Source organism: Zea mays, chromosome 4 (genome assembly GCF_902167145.1).
Source record: "Zea mays cultivar B73 chromosome 4, Zm-B73-REFERENCE-NAM-5.0, whole genome shotgun sequence".
In the NCBI taxonomy this organism is placed as follows: domain Eukaryota; kingdom Viridiplantae; phylum Streptophyta; class Magnoliopsida; order Poales; family Poaceae; genus Zea; species Zea mays.
In genome coordinates, this window is record NC_050099.1 from 187,888,641 (window position 1) to 187,904,681 (window position 16,041).

At 41.2% G+C, this 16,041-nt stretch overlaps 1 long non-coding RNA gene across 1 annotated transcript; it reads right to left on the reverse strand.

Moving 5' to 3' along the window:
* Positions 1-14,314: 14,314 nt before the first annotated feature.
* On the reverse strand, positions 14,315-14,764 carry LOC103654262 (uncharacterized). Its single transcript, XR_565989.2, has 3 exons — positions 14,658-14,764; positions 14,487-14,540; positions 14,315-14,398 (listed from the first exon to the last, which is right to left on the reverse strand). It is a non-coding gene; the product is annotated as an uncharacterized lncRNA (long non-coding RNA).
* Between the last annotated feature and the right edge of the window lie 1,277 nt (positions 14,765-16,041).

Below are 16,041 nucleotides of genomic sequence, written 5' to 3' on the forward strand. Positions count from 1 at the left end.
CGATTATCCAACTTGAACCACTGGATGCATAAACCTACAAAACAAATTTAGGCCTTGTTCTTAGGTACCTAAATGGTCTTGGATCCTTTTACATTAGAAACAAGCACCTTGGGTACCCAAACACAAGTCTTGGGACTCTTGTGTTTGCCCCCAACATATTTGGCAACTACTTTGCCTGATTTGTTAGTAAGCACATAGGAAGCATCAAAAGTTTTGAATGAAATATTATGTTCATTTGATGCATTAGAAATTTTCTTATTAGGCATTTTAACATGAGTGGAATGCCTAGAACTAGAAGACTCATTTTTATACATAAAAGCATGGTGAGAAATAGTATGAGGTTTCCTAGCATGAATTTTCCTAATCTTATGCACATGATAGTTTACAGGATATAAAATGTACCCTTCTCTATCCTGAACCATGGGAGCCTTACTCTTAACAAAATTAGACAATTTCTTAGGGGCATTAAGCTTGACATTGCTTTGGTTCCCTTGTTGGAACCCAATGCCATCCTTAATGTCGGGGCATCTCCCATTATAGAGCATGCTTCTAGCAAATTTAAATTTTTCATTTTGAAGTTCATGCTCGGCAATTTTAGCATCTAATTTAGCTATATGATCATTTTGTTGTTTAATCATGACAAGGTGATCATCAATAGCTTCTACATTAACATCTTTACATCTAGTACAAATGGGAACATGCTCGACAGTAGATGTAGATGGTTTGCAAACATTCAATTCATCAATCTTAGAATTTAACATGGCATTTTCATGTCTAAAACATGAAATTGAATCACTGCAAATGCTAAGCTCCCTAGTCAAGTTTTCACATTTTCTACTTCTAGAGCATAAGCATTCTTTAATTTAACAAATTTTTTATTTTCCTTAACGAGCAAGTCCTCTTGGCATTCCAAGAGATCATCCTTCTCGTTAATGGTTTCAATTAATTCATTTAATTTTTTCTTTTGGTCCATGCTAAGGTTGGCAAAGAGAGAAATTAAATCATCTTCATTATCGCTAGAGCTACCCTCATCACTAGATGTAGTATATTTAGTGTGGCTCTAGAGTGTACCTTCTTTTTGCTGTCCTTAGCCATGAGACACTTGTGGCAAACATTGGGGAAGAGGAGGCCTTTGTTGACGACGATGTAGGTGACGTCCTCGTCGGAGGAGGAGTCAGTGGAGCTCTCATCGGAGTCCCATTCCCGTCCCATGTGCGCCTCGCCACCCTTCTTCTTGTAGTATCTCTTCTTCTCCTTCTTATCCCCCTTCTTGTCTTCGTCCCTGTCACTTTCACTAGAGTATGGACATTTAGCGATGAAGTGACCAGACTTACCACATCAGTAGCACACCCTTTTGGAGCGGGGCTTGTAGTCCTTCCCCCTCCTTTGCTTGAGGATTTGGCGAAAGCTCTTGATGATGAACGCCATTTCCTCGTTGTCGAGCTTGGAGGCGTCGATTGGAAGCCTACTTGGTGTAGACTCCTTTTCTTCTATTGCCTTGAATGCAACGGATTGCACCTCCGGTGTGGAGGTGACGCCTTGCTCCAAGTTGACAATGTGTTTGGAGTCTTTGATCATAAGTTCAAAGCTCACAAACTTGCCAATCACTTCCTCGGGAGACATCTATTTGTATCTAGGATCCCCACGTATTAATTGAACTTGGGTAGGATTACGAAATACGAGGGATCTAAGAATAACCTTGATCATTTCATGGTCATCCCATTTGGTGCTCCCGAGGTTGCGCACTTGGTTCACCATTGTCTTGAGTCAGTTGTACATGGCTTGCGGCTCTTCTCCTTTATTGAGGATGAATCGACCGAGCACTCCCTCGATCGTTTCGCGCTTGGTGATCTTGGTCACCTCGTCCCCTTCGTGCGCGGTTTTGAGGACGTCCCAAATTTCTTTGGCATTCTTCAACCCTTGCACCTTGTTATACTCCTCTCGACATAAATAGGCAAGGAGTATAGAAGTTGCTTGTGAGTTGAAGTGCCTAATTTGGGCGGCCTCGTCCGAGTCGTAGTCCTTGTCCCCCACTTGTGGTGCCTGCGCTCCAAACTCAACAATATCCCAAATACTTTCGTGGAGTGAGGTTAGATGGTGCCTCATTTTAACACTCCACATGCAATAATCTTTACCATCAAAATATGGTGGTTTGCCTAGGGGTATGGAAAGTAATGGAGCGCACTTTGAAATACGGGGATAGCGTAGGGGCATCTTACTATACTTCTTGCGCTCATGGCGCTTAGAAGTAGTGGACGACTCGGTGCCGGACGTGGAGGGTGATGAAGAGTCGGTCTCGTAGTAGACCACCTTCTTCATTTTCTTCTTCTTCTTGTCACCCCTTCGATGTGACTTGATGGAGGAAGAGGATTCCTCCTTATACTTGTTGCTGGACTCTCTTGAGAGAGTCTTCCACGAGCCTGTGGGCTAGTCGTCGATCATGATCTCCCTCTTGGCGTGATCTCTAGATATCACTTCGAGTTGATAAGACTCTTAATGAAGCACTAGCTCTGATACCAATTGAAAGTCGCCTAGAGGGGGGGTGGATAGGCGAAACCTGAATTTTATAAACTTAAACACACACTAAGGTCGGGGTTAGCATTAGAATTAAATTCAAGTCCAAAAGAGAAGTTAAATCATCTATTTTATAAACTTAAACACACACTAAGGCTCTGATACAAATTGAAAGTCGCCTAGAGGGGGGGTGCACTGGCTCGTTAATGGTTTCTATCAATTCATTTATCTTTTTCTTTTGATCCTTGGTAAAGTTTGCAAAAAGAGAAGTTAAATCATCTTCATTATCACTAGAGCTACACTCATCATCGGAAGTAGTATATTTGGGGTATCTCTAGAATGTACCTTCTTCTTTTTGCTGTCCTTAGCCATGAGGCATTTGTGACCGACTTTGGGGAAGAGAAGGCCCTTGTTGATGGCGATGTTGGTGGTGTCCTCGTCGGAGGAAGAGTCAGTGGAGCTCTTGTCGGAGTCCCACTCCAGCCCCATGTGCGCCTCGCCACCCTTCCTCTTGTAGTATCTCTTCTTCTCCATCTTCTTTCCTTTCTTGTCGTCGTCCCTGTCACTGTCACTTGTATATGGACATTTTGCAATAAAGCGACTGGACTTACCACACCTATAGCACACCCTCTTGGAACGGGGTTTGTAGTCCTTCCCCTTCCTTTGCTTGAGGATTTCTCGAAAGCTCTTGATGATAAGAGCCATCTCCTCGTTGTCGAGCTTGGAGGCGTCAATTGGGAGTCTACTTGGTGTAGACTCTTCCTTCTTCTCTTTTGTTGCTTTGAATGCAACGGGTTGCACCTCGGGTGTGGAGGTGGCGCCTTGCTCCAGGTTGACAATGTGTTTGGAGTCTTTGATCATAAGTTCAAAGCCCACAAACTTGTCAATTACCTCATCGGGAGACATCTGTTTATATCTAGGATCTCCACAAATTAATTGAACTTGAGTGGGATTACGAAAGACAAGAGATCTTAGAATAACCTTAATTATTTCATGGTCATCCCACTTGGTGCTCCTGAGGTTGCACAGTTGGTTGACCACCGTCTTGAGCCGGTTATACATTGCTTGCGGCTCATCTCCTTTATTGAGGACGAGTCGACTGAGTTCTCCCTCGATCATTTCGCGCTTGGTGATTTTAGTCACCTCGTCCCCTTCATGCGCCGTCTTGAGAACATCCCAAATTTCTTTGGTATTTTTCAACCCTTGCACCTTATTATACTCCTCTCGCCACAAGGAAGCGAGGAGTATAGAGGTTGCTTGGGAATTAAATTGCCTTGTTTGGACGGCCTCATCGAAGTCGTAGTCCTCGTCGCCCACCTGTGGTGCCTACGCCCCAAACTCAACAATATCACATATGCTTTCGTGGAGTGAGGTTAGATGGTGCCTCATTTTATCACTCCACATACAATAATCTTCACCGTCAAAATATGGTGGTTTGCCTAGGGGTACCAAAAGTAAAGGAGCGCGTTTAGGAATGAGAGGATACCAAAGAGGCATCTTACTATACTTCTTACGCTCTTGGCGTTTTGAAGTGGTAGACTCGGCACCGGAGGTGGAAGGTGATGAAGAGTAGGTCTCATAGTAGACCACCTTCTTCATTTTCTTTTTCTTCTTGTCACCCTTCCTATGTGACTTGATGGAGTCGGTGGACTCCTCCTTGTGCTTGTCGACGACCTCCTTTGACAGAGTCCGTTCATCGTTCTTCCTTCCCGAGGCTACGAACTTTTCACCGGTGACCATCTCCCTTTTGGCGTGTTCTCCTAACATCACTTCGACTTGTTAGACTCTAATAAAGCACCGGGCTCTGATACCAATTGAAAGTCGCCTAGAGGGGGGTCAATAGGCGAAACCTGAAAATTATAAACTGTGAACACACACTATGTCCGGGTTAGTGTTAGAAATAATTCGGAGTGCGGAAGGTAGTTCTCCTTGCTATGAGTTGCTCAATCAATGCGGATAACCTTGGGAGCAAACTCAAATCAATATGAGCAAGAGAACTTTTGAGAGGGAGAGGGGAGACACAGATCGAGTGAAGATCAACACAAATGAACACGATGATTTGTTTCCCGAGGTTCGGTTCCAAAGAACCTAGTCCCCATTGAGAAAGCCACAAAGGCCGGGTCTATTCCAACCCTTTCCCTCTCTCAATCGGTCACTTAGACCGGTTGAGTGCTTCTCCTTAATCACTTGGGTCACTAAGACCCCGCAAGGATCACCACACACTTAGGTGTCTCTTGCTAGCTGTACAAAGCACTTAGAAGAATTAGAGTGAGAAGAAGAAACCAATCCAAGCAACAAGAGCAACAAAAGAAACACAAATGACCCTCTCTCAAGTCTCTAAGTAATTGAGTTGATTTTGGAGCTTGAAGGGGATTGAATGTTTTGATTGTGACTTTGAAGTGTTTGTCTTTGCTCTAGTATTGAATGTGAAGGTCTGAAAACTTGGATGGCTTGAATGAAGGTGTTGGGGTATATTTATAGCCCCAACCACTATTACAATCGTTGTTGTCAATGGACACACCGGACAGTCCGGTGGTGCACCGGACATGGCAATGTTCACTGTCCGGTGCGTGCCATGTTAGCCGACCGTTGGGGTTTGGAGCGGTTGACCGTTGAAGTCCTTTGTCCTCTTGTAGCATCGGACAGTTCGGTGCGTTCTGACTTTGTAGTTCTGACTTCTGACTTCTGCATTGTTCACTGTTCCTCACGTCAGCGTAGTCGACCGTTGGGCGCAGTTGACCGTTGCTCCGTTGGCTCATCGGACAACCTGGTGCACACCGGATAGTCCAGTGAATTATAGCGGAGTGACTCTCAGAAATCCCGAGAGCGGCCACTTCGCGAGGTGCCTTGGCCTGGGCACCGGACAGTGTCTGGTGCACCACTAGTTGCACCTATACTTGTTTTTGCTCCAAACTTTGTAGAGTTCCCCAACTCATTTTCCTTGTTGGTTTACATTGAACTTTATGCACCTGAGATAAATGACAACTAGGCAAACTAGTTAGTCCCCGTGGTTTGTGATGGACGTCAAACAACAAAATCGATTATAGGAAATGTTTTAAACCCATTTCCCTTTCAGCTCTCTCATCCCCTCCTCCCATCAACTGGGTTGTTGACTCCTGTGCCTCGTTCCACACCACCCCAACATCAGAACTATCTCTTTACCCCATCCCTATAATCCCACCTCTCCTTCCTCCATCGTTGTCGGTAACAGGTTGACTCTGCCTGTCTCCTCAGTAGGTGATACGATTCTTTCTGGCACTTTTGTACCTAAACAACATGCTCGTTGCCCCCAACATAATCCAGAACCTTCTCGGTTTATCGCTTCACTACTAACAATCGCTGCTCTATGGAGTTTGATCCATGGGGGCTCACCATTCGGGATCTTACCACTCATGTTGTGGTTGCTGGATGCGATGGCTTCAGCCCCTCTAACCCATTTGCTTCCCCACTCCACCTTCCTCCGCTCATGTTGTCCCACCCTAAGCCCTTGCCTCCATTGTTCCTACCTCCACTTGGCACCATCGTCTTGGCCACCCTGTCCACGATGTCCTCTCTCAACTCTCTGCCACTTCGACCATTCCTTGTCCCCGCGACTGAGAGCACCTAGAGGGGGGGTGAATAGGTGATCCTATAAAATCAACACTAAATAACACAAACTTGTTTTATGAAATGTTAGTGAAACCAAACCAAGGTGTTATGGCAAGAGAGGGGTGACTTATTCACTTAATTGCTCTTCACAAAAGTGAGTATTAAACTTAGAGCAATTATCAAGTGAGTAGAAGATCGCACAAGAATAGCAACAAGTGACACATCGATTTTTATCCCATGGTTCGCCAAAGTAAAACACTTGCCTACTTCCACGTTGTGGCGTCCTAACGGCCGAGAGTTGCACTCAACCCCTTTCAAGCGATCCAATGACCTACTTGAATACCACAGTTTTCTTCCTTATAGTAGATGTTCCCTTTGTGAGGAATCTCCACAGGTTGGAGTTTCTCACCATTACAAGATTGATCTCAATGAAAACCACGAGAGTAAGGGATGGAAAGAAACACACGCAAGAGCTAGAGTCGTAGCAATAACACGCACACAAGTCAAGGCACGAGCACACAAAACACAGCGTAGCGAGTCTACAACTCAACAAGTGCTCAAATCTTAGTCACGGTGATCCAGATGCGTGCTTGTGGTGTCTAGGCGTCTTAGGATGTTCAATGGAGGTTTGGTGTTGTGCTCCATGCGCCTAGGGGTCCCTTTTATAGCCCTAAGGCAGCTAGCCGTTGGATCTCCATTTGGTAGGCAATTCTTGCCTTCTGTCGGTTGGCGCACCGGACAGTCCAGTGCACCACCGGACATAAACAATGCCCAATTTCTTTCCTTCTCTGGCGAAGCAGACCGTTGAGCCCTCGATCCCCTTGGCACACCGGACAGTCCGGTGCGGCCAAGTGACCGTTGGCTCTGGCCACACGTCGTCCGCTGATCGCGCTGCCGACCGTTGGCGCGGGCGCTGTTAGCTCACCGGACAGACCGGTGAATTTTAGCCACGTCGTCCTTTGTGATTCCCAAGAACAGCGAGATCGTCGCTGAGCCAGCCTGGGCACCGGATACTGTCCAGTGCACACCGGACAGTCCGGTGCACCGAAGGCTGATGTAAGTTTGGCTGTTACTTTAGCCAAACTTCTCCAATCCAATCTCATTTGATTTGACAAGGTTCCTAGCACTTAGAGGAATATATTAGTACCAAAAACAATTCACTAGGGCTAGAGTCATACCTTGATTCTTGATTTGCATCTCTTTAACACTTAGTACACATCACCTTAAAAACAATCAGCTTGTTCGCTGCGGCTTGCTGCGGCTGCAATCCGGCTGCGGCTGCGGCTTCTACAGTATTTTTCTCTCTATGGATTGCAGCTGCAGCAATCCAAACAGCTGCAACAGTGTCGGCTTGCAGCCAGCCGAACACGCCCAATATGTGTTGGGCATCTTAATCACCAAAACATTTATAGAATTTGCCCAATGGCACACTTCCCTTTCAGCGGCGATGTCACATCTCTTTGTCATGCCTGTCAGCTTGGGCGCCACACTCGCTTACATTTTTCCTCTTCCACTTCCCGCGTGACTCGCCCCTTCAACCTGATCCATTATGACCTCTAGACACCCCCATCCCCAGTATTTCCGGTATGCGGTACTATCTCGTTATTCTGGATGACTTCTCTCACTACTTGTGGACCTTTCCCCTCCCCCATGAGTTTGACAACTTCCCCCACCTTTCTCATTTCTTAATGTGGGTGTTGACTTAGTTTGGTCGTACCATTTAGGCTATTCAGTGCGATAATGGACGAGAGTTTGATAACTCCACGTCCCACACATTCTTTCTCTCCCATGGCGTGCAACCGCAGATGTTGTGCTCTAACACCTCCCCTCATAATGGTCGTGCCAAGTGTATGATTCGTACCACCACCAACATGTTGTGTTGCCTTCACTTTCAGGCTTCTCTTCCCCACCCCACCCCCGCTACTGGGCTGAGGCCCTGGACACAACCACCTATCTCCTCAACCACCTTTCTCTAAGGCGGTTTCACATCCCACTCCGTTCTTCGCCCTCTTTGGCACCACCCCCTCCTATATCCTCATTTGGGTATCCGTCCCGGTAAGTCCTCATCTCCGATAATAAAAGTATGATCCTATTATATTTTATATAACATTAACAGTCACACGACACCCAATAATGATACATCACAAACAAATCTGATATGTAACAAAAACATTATTTAACCATACAAAACAATAAAAAACAAAGTGACATGTGGATGAGTGGGCGAGGCGACTAGTGGCTGACCCTCTAAGTTGAGTGGATGGATGCTTGAAAAGGTTAAAAGAGTTAGGGTTGGTTGTTGGGCTTATTGCCTATTAGAATGCACACCTAATTTTACTAGACAATATTAACCATGGGTAATCAGGTTCTAGTTCTGCTTTCTACTCATACACATATATCCAATGGGGGAATAATTTTCCCCAAATATGTATCAATAGATCCTCATCGACACCTCTATCCTAGGTGGTTTTTGCTACACCACTGAATATACTGTTGGGTGTTTGGAGGCACCTACACTTATTTTTGAATTACAAGGAAGAGACACTTATACACGAGGATAATTACTACGAATACAAGCACATATAGGACATATTTGTTCTCGTCCTAAATTATATAAGTTTAATTATGTTAAAATGGTAGGAGGGTAAAATACCAATGCTAGCTGCTCCATAAAGTTGGGGCTAACCATTAGATCACAAATACCTCAGTGTTTATAAATAAACAATAATTATATTTGAATAAATATCTCAATACCTATTTATATGATACTCACTCCGTCCCAGTATATAAGGTGTAACCACCTCTGGTTCAAAGGCCAAAAAATATATTTAATTCTCTCTATAGCACTGCATCGATGTACGTATGCTTAGAGAGAGCACGCCTTATATTGTAGGACAAGAATAAAAAGTGGTTATGCCTTATATTATGGGACGGATGAAGTATATATGTGCTGATTGGTTGGTCGGACGTGCGAAGTCGGGCCGGCGCGAGCCTGGCCAGCCGCATACGCAGGTTTCGGGCGTACCAGCGGATGCAGAAAAATAGCTGTAAAATGAATTATTTTACATCTACTCGTGCAACTCACGTCTGCCACATAAAGGTAACCAAACAGGTGCTTGCATAAAGTCAATGCATACTATAGCTCAGGATCAAATGGTGCGGGTAACCAATCACATGGATAACAACCATAAGAAAGCATGAGCAACTGACTAGTTTTAACTTATTTATGGTTCCAAAGTGACATTTTACCTTCATATCCTTCCACCATAATCCAACTTATATAATATAGGAGAGAAACAAACATGCCCATACTCTATGCACAACGTAGCATATTCTAAGACCATATTTGAATGCATTAGAACTAATAGTTATCACGGTAAACAATGTTTGAATGCATAAGAACTAATAGCTAAAATTAGTTGAAAACATATAAATAATCTAGGTAATAGTTCAGTTATTATATATTTTTAGTAAATTAGTTAATACTTAGATAGTTATTTGTTAGCCAGTTAGTTACATTAGCAATTTTTTAGCTAACTAACTATTATCTATAGTGCATTCAAACAACAAGTTTGTTATAGAAGACATTTCATTACCAACAAATATACCACCTATCATAAAAAACAACTACGTTATTTTTTAACATAAATCTAAAGTATAGTACAAATTTTCATCGAGCCGGTGACTTAAATAGGATAATAAATTAGTAGCAGTGAGTTTAAGGGCCCGTTTGGCAAAGCTCCAGCTCCTGCTTCTTTAGCTCCAGATCCTGATCCTCGTGAGGAGCTGATCCTCCTGATTCTCCTAGAGAATCAGAATCATTTTTAAAACCGTTTGGCAAGTAAACTGATTCTTGTCTGCTGAGAGTTGGTGGTCTGTGGCGATTGTCTGTTTTACCATTTGCAGTTCAATTTTGCAAACCAATAAGTAGGATGCATATACGGAAAAAATTATGAAACAATAACATATAAAATATTCCCATCATAGTAGTGCATAAAATGGTCTCAAATGTTTAATCCATAAATTGGCTCGTTATGTTTTTGTCCAATGACAATTGCGGGTAATTTCGATCAAACTTTAAGGCGAGGTCCATATTTGGTTGGTTGAGGAGCTGTTTTAAGGATGAGTGGAGCAGGTTTTTTTAGATCCCACCTTTCTACACAAAAACGACTTCCAATCTTTCGGCTCCACACGAGAATCAGTTTAAAAAAATACCCTTTTGGCACGGCTCCTCTAGATCCTCGTTTAGAATCAGGAGCTGGAGCTGTGCCAAACGGACCCTAAATAAATCCTAGATCTCTAACCCTTGGTGTATTTGCTTTGCTCACGTCTTGCCACACCGCAAGTTAGACGTGCTAGTTTCTCAAATACATATTTTGGTTCAATGCTATGACGTGGTGCACTTTTTAAACATTTTGTTCTATACGTTATAAGCTTATGTTATTGCCAAACTTTGTTATAAATATAGCTTCGATTTTGCTCACTACATTTTACTCGTCCTAAAATAAAATTGGTTTTAGTAAATTAGTGGATTCATGCAACATTTGATGTATATATATCTGAATTTATTATCATTTATTTGAATATATACATAACTAGGTTAGTGCCCGTGCGTTGCAACGGGAACATATAATATCATGATAACTTATATATAAATGTGTTATATTGTTATGAGAAAAAAAATTTAATCCATTAGTGACTCGGCGAGGACCCAAGACCAAGATGATTTTTGTAATAATGTATTATCTTTTTTTCTTCCATACTATTCATGTGCTTATACTTATCAACCATTACTAAGCAAAGAAAGGAGTAGGAAATGTGCATAAACAAGCATACTAACCTTTGATAGTAGAACAGAGCACCTCTAAAATGCTTCAGTGGATCCAAAAATGAGAGAGCCTCTAATTGTCGACAAGCTAGGAAATTATTCAAAAAAATAAAAGTTATATTAGGGGAAGCATAAGAACAACAAGATGCTACTTTCATGTCAGAAATGAACCAAGACAAAATTGTTTTTTTAATAATGTAACACAGCAAAAGAGTAGCCTAAATACTGCTCAATTCATGCTTTGATAACAGTTCAAGGCTACCCCTTACCAGTACATGCTAACTCTGGGATAGCGCTCGGGCTGTGGCAGCCGGCGGCGAAGGCCGAAATGCTGCTCAATTTGTGCACTATCCCACAGTATGTCCCTAGCTGAGTAGCAGTTGTCACGCCTGTTCTCTATTTTTTGGTCCTAATTACTCGTTCGATAATCTGTCAATAGCAGTAGTACTTATGAAGATAACTCTTATCTTTTGTTTCTCTGTTTGCATTATTTGAACTTAGACTATCAGAATGCCTCGAGGACAATGCTCTTCTGTGTCAACCCGTGAGAATTCCAAAGTTGATCGGGCAACTGATTCAAATGATGACAGCCGCAAGATAGGAGGGGTGCTTATTTGCTACTGGGATTGCTGATAGTGTTCCTTCATGGATCATGGTCTGTTTATCATATCCAGTTTGGAAGCCTTCCTTTGCCCCTTGATGCTGAGCAGGCTGGAAAGAGGGGTTTCTCCGAAGCTTCGGCGCTGAAGCATGTTAAGTATTTGACAGGCTTGGGTCCTCACCCAGTCGGTTCAGATCCCCTCGATCATGCTATTCAGGTTGTTCATTCGTGCAGCCTACTTTCACAGTTTTAACACTTGCGATCTTCTAGTTTCTACAGCATAGAATTAGTTTCATTGAACCCACCATGAAATATGTCTTAATTGTGCCTTTTGTTTAGTTTTGTAGATGTTAATAGATTAATAAATTTTTCTATGAGCTTGATCAAAATTAGAGTAATTAATGGCCGCTAGGCTGCTGCAAACTCGGTAACAAGAAAATCCAAATTGAAGTTAGGATTCATCCATTTAATTCTTCCTGTCTCTTTTTTACATGTTCATGATTTGCCATTTTCTTTCTTACCCACAATAGTGTTGTCTCTGCACCTTATAATACATGGTAATTAACATTAGTGAAGCTGAGTCTTTTTTTTGTGGAACTCTATATCCTATCCTATTTTGACATGCCCATGGTGTAGTATGTATATGCAGTAGCAGAAAAAATAAAGAAGACAGCTCATTGGGAGGTTGATGTTCAATTGGAGTTGTTTCACACAGATATAGGCGCAAATCGTCTATCTGGTGGTCTTTTCAAGGGAATCTGAACATGCGGCGCGCATTTTCCAACCAGTCCAAGCGTGCAGCATCAATGATACACTAATGATATGGAACTCAAGAGTGTGTACAAAAGAGAATAATTAACTCCCCCCAAAGAATAAAATGTGTTTTCGATATATAAACACAATTTCTGCTGTAATATTACAACCCAAAAAGAACTAAAATCTGTACTGCTAAAGTTCGTGTATCAGCTCAAAGAGAAAAAAGTGAACTCTATGGTACAAACCGTATGAAGTGAGCCAATCCTTCACCTTTCTAGGATATGGGTTACTTTACCAAGCCTAAGTTCCATCAGTTCAAGTTTTAGTTGTCTCCGTTCGAGTCTTTCTTGCAAGTCAGGCAGATGGAAGTATCTTCTATCTCACTTGACAGACCCATTCAAAGTTCTTCTGTAGGAGCTTAGTCATCCCAATCCACGTTCCAGCCATCTTTGCTATTCGTCTGTGATCTCAACGGAAGGCCATTTGCTGCTGCTTCATCATCCAAGTCATCATCCCAGTTGTCTTCCCAGTCGTCTGTGGTGGTTGCAGTGTTGTCTAAACCTGAAGAGTTCGGTGCCTGACCTCCCATCTCAAGCTGTTGGTAAGGGATTCCATCATTGCCTCTCCTCTTTGCAAACTTACAAAAGGCGCATATAATGCTAACCAAAACAACAGTGAAAACAAAAAAAGAGGCTCCATAAATTGGATTCAAATGCATTGCATAGGCTGCAACCTGCTGAAACTGTTTTTGCAAATCAGAAATTGATTGCCTCTACTGTCCGCCCATATGTATGATGCAGTCCACCTTTTTCCCATCACTTAAAGTAATATTCCCACCATCTGAAGCGGTATATGTTATGTTCATCTATTAATATAAATTGGACCAAGAAATTAGTGCACAATTAAATAAAAATGACAACGCAAATACTAAAATTTCAAACAAAAATCTTGGAACAGTACTGTTTTATTGAAAAATGTCTAAATCTGAACCTGAATAACGCCAATCAAGGTGGTCCCAAGTTTTCCAGAAAATCCTGAAGTTTAGAAAGAGCTGTAGATACCTCGTTTTTTAAGAGGACAAAATTTATCTAGCTTGGATACCTGCAGAGGAAAAAATATAGCTTGTATAGAAACCTAAGACATTAATTCCTCCCAGTTGCTGAAAAATCATCAGGCCAACACCCACCTGAATAACAAAGTTATAGAATTAGTTCTGAACTTCTTTTGTACTTTTCAGGAAACAATAATTGGCACCATTAATTTCTGGATTTTTGTTAGCTAACAAGAAAGCAATACGGTATTTTTAAGAAAATAAAATTCTTACCGTGACTGCATACATGTTTTTTCTCTGAAATAAATCTTGAATCATGGCCTTAGGCAATCAACAAACTGATTCTATATAATCATGGATAGAATGTTAGTTTGAATATCGGTCTACATTGTTTGATAGATGGAAGCTATGTTCAGAATAAATTTGATCTCAGTAGCCTCTTCAGAAATGTCAGAATCTCCCCCCTAAACTCCTGTAATGAAGCATTAAATTCTCTTTTTTCCCTATGTTGGCCTACCATATTATCAAACTGAGGTTTAGAAAGAAGTGTATAATTAGAAACTAAAATTTTAGTCAAGATTTTCTATGCACAAAAGAGGTTATATTTCATATTTTCAACACTATCTAAAAATTAAAAAAAAACTCGCTTAAAGCATTCAGAATTTCAGATACACAAAGTGAGTCGCCTCACCTTATCCTTGACAAGCTCCAACTCGTTTACAAGCTATTGCTTCCATTCTAACTGGGACGTGACTATGAGTACCACCAACAGGAAGACAAGCACTACAGGCTTTGACACCATTATATTGTATGAACGCACTAATATGTAGACATCGCTATTCATCTGAAAATTACGAAGTGCTTTTAAAAATAATATAGAGAAGTGAATAAAAGGTACGCAAACCAAATCACGACCTTTCCTTTAGTACTTGTTTCAATGAGCTACATACAAGAACAAGGTACGCAAACCAACTCACGACCTTTCCTTCTGGCTGAGGGGGCTATCAGAGCTATCCAGAGACCTTAAAACTATCAAAGGAAAGAAGACACCAATTTCCCCCTCTGCCAATATTTTAAAATTTCAAAGAATACAATGTTACCAAAAGCAACACAACAAACAATACTTCCATACATAATAACAATTTTACCTTCAGACTCTCTCCAAACCGGAGCAACAGAACTGAAAACATACCACAAGCATACTGTAATAAAAGAAGAAAAGTCAACTTAGCATGATAGCCCACTCTTATTACATAAATGATCATACTGTCACACCAAGTATGATGAAAACCAAAACTAAATGAATTTCAAATGTTTACCTGAAAAACAACTGGAGATGAAGAGACAGATGCTCGCAGAAGAGCATACGAAAGATATGCTTTGACTGAATCAATGAAGTGAAATTTTTTTATGAACACATTGCTGACTCCCTTTAGCAATCCCTAAAGAGAATGACTACAAATAACATCAAAACAAACAAAAATGAACATTAGCAACCCCAGAGAAGTAAGCTAACCTGGAGCAGTTCAAGTGATAGCAGCCTTGTCTTGGTAGATACCGTCTCGGGCCTAAATAACTGCGATGCACGAAAAAAAACTATAACCGAATTTTATAGCAGGAGCAGTAGAGGAAAATTGACCTAAATATATAATGGCGACATCTTTGCTGTCTGGAATAGTCCTAAATCTAGAGTATTCTGAAATTGGCATGAGTTGTAGATTATGCAAAAATTCCAACAGCGACAACAGTAAAGGAAAATAGATTTCACTTTTGAAAGAATCCCAACATAACCTACAAAACATCTAACTGATATATATAAATAAGAACTATCAAGAAAGAATAATATACAACTAAAATCACATAACAAATATAGGTTTGCATAATAGAAAGAAAAGGTTGCCTTAATTCTGTGAGTCAATAATGGACAGACGTGCACATGCTACTATAAGTTTAAAGTATACTTCAATCAAGTCATATGCTTGCATGAACTTCTCTTCCCTTGTGACGTGTTCGACCTATTGGAGAAATAAAATAGAGCCAGTAAAAATAATGAGTTCCATGCAAGCAAACTGAAAATAATAGCTTTAGCAAGCCAAGGACAGTTTATATGTTATACTTTAATCACATAGAGAGATAGAGAGAGAGAGGTGAGAGAGCGGGAGGGCAGGCAACACTGTTAATATAAGCTATAAATCAAGAATTCTTTTCTGTAAATTCAGAAGTAAAACAGACACGTTCCTGTTGAAGGGACCATATGAACTCTTAAGGTAATCAACAATCAATTTTCTATATCTGCAGTCTGAAAAATGAGCTAGTAGATATATTCTAGTGAACAATATCTTAAGTTTCACTATATTTGCAGTTTGAATAATCTCATGAGCTATCGTCAATAATTTTGTTGATAATATGTTCACTTCCATTAGCGAGGAGATACTCGATCACAGCCAATACCTGTAAATGAGATACAACAAGCAGTTAGATCATGTACGAATAACCAATCTAAATAATGTATTCTGATGCATGTAGTCGTGTTTGCAAGATTTTTTTAAAAATAATATTGAAATATTTTTGGAAGCAATTCCCTACTCACTTCAAAGAAGTATATATAACTGGATGCTAATTGTTGTAGCAAACCAAAGCTCAATATTAGCTTGGCGACAACAGTTGAAGAGAGATGAGAAACAAAATACTTGCCCATCCTAT